The following is a 1,441-nucleotide window of genomic DNA, read 5'->3' on the forward strand; positions in this document are numbered from 1 at the left end:
GCCCAGGGCTGCTCGGAGCTGGGAGCCGGCCCCAGCACAGCCTGTGCTGGCAGAGGGGACCCAGCTCCTGCTGCAGGGCACGGTCAGCGAGAGGCAGCTGGGCGGGCAGGAGGCAGCCGTGCTGCGGGACGGGGACCTTTCCTGCCCGTCTGAAGCGAGTTCCTCACCCGCTGCACTGGGGGCTTTCCCCGTCCTGCCTGGCTCCAGCATCACAGCCCGTCTGCCGGGCACCCTGCAGCCCTGACATGCACGGGGAGACTGTGCCGGGGCAGCGGGCGTGCGGCTGTATGGGGGGCAGATCTCCTTCTGCTCTGTCCTGCCTGCAAACCCTCTCTGCAGCCCTCCCTGCTCTCCCCCTTTATTAGATGCCGATGCGTTACCTGTGAATGGACTTCTAAGGGGATACATGGACTCCATCGTGTCCTTTCTCAGCAGCCCAGAAAAGGTAACCGCGGCCGCTTTAAAGGCGGCTGTGCTGGCATCTGCTGACAGGAGCTCTGCTGTGGAGTGCTGGAGGGTGCAGGCTGGGCAGAGCTGCTGCTCCCAGGTCTCTAATGGGCACTGCACCCCCATGCTGCGGTGCCGCTGGCCGCGTGTCCCCATCTCACGCTCCCTGTTTGCCTCTCTGCTCCCCGGCTGCCAGGAGGAAAGCCACAAGATTGGGTTTCTTATGGACATCCGTGACCTGTGTGACACCAGCAGGCGCCACTGCTCGCCAAGGGGCCTGGATGTCTTCTGCCGGAGATACAAGCTGGCAGAGAATATCGAGGTGAGGGGATACCCGGCGGCTCTGGGGAAGGGGTCGAGGACTGCGGCACCGGCACCCTGTGAGGACAGCGTTGGGCAGGGCTGGGGGCTGGTGGCGCTGGGTGCTGGCAGCTGCAGGTCCCATCCTGGCTGTGCTCTGCAGGTGCTGCTGGAAGAGGAGCCCAGGGACCAACTGCGCACGGCGCTGCGGCAGATCGCCATGCGTGCCATTGCTGAGCTGAGGTACCTGCCCATCCCTCTCGGGGCCGCCTGCACGAGGCCTCGAGGCACTGCTCCAGGTACCAGCGTGCGGCTGGCTGCTCTCTCTCTTTGCAGCGCAGTGGAGAGGGTGCTGGAGGGCAAGGAGACACGGCTGCTCCAAGCCTGCTTCTCCAGTGTCTTCGCGCTTCCACCAGAAGTGGAGGACATGGACCGTTACCTCTACTTAGAAGTAAGTGCTGCGTGAGCTACAGGAGCCCCCGGTCCCTCTGTCTGCTCCCCAACCACCCCGTGCCACGATAGAACCAGAGATCCAAGGCAGGGCAGGGTCTCAGGTCTGCTGTCCCACCCTCAGCCCTTCGTCCCCTGCCTGTGGGCCTGGCCATGTCCAGTTTCACAGGCTGCTCTGCCCAGAGCAGATTGTTTGCCCCGGGTCTCTCCCGGGCACAGCGCAGCAGTGCGGGAGTCGTCCTTC

At 64.8% G+C, this 1,441-nt stretch overlaps 1 long non-coding RNA gene across 1 annotated transcript; it reads left to right on the forward strand.

The window, feature by feature from the left end:
• Positions 1 to 433: 433 nt before the first annotated feature.
• On the forward strand, positions 434 to 1,186 carry LOC309452898. The gene is made up of 3 exons (XR_014186664.1): positions 434 to 445; positions 644 to 689; positions 1,094 to 1,186. It is a non-coding gene; the product is annotated as an uncharacterized lncRNA (long non-coding RNA).
• The last annotated feature ends 255 nt before the right edge of the window (positions 1,187 to 1,441 follow it).

This window comes from Streptopelia decaocto (genome assembly GCF_964273445.1).
Source record: "Streptopelia decaocto genome assembly, contig: HAP1_SCAFFOLD_97, whole genome shotgun sequence".
Taxonomy (NCBI): Eukaryota; Metazoa; Chordata; class Aves; order Columbiformes; family Columbidae; genus Streptopelia; species Streptopelia decaocto.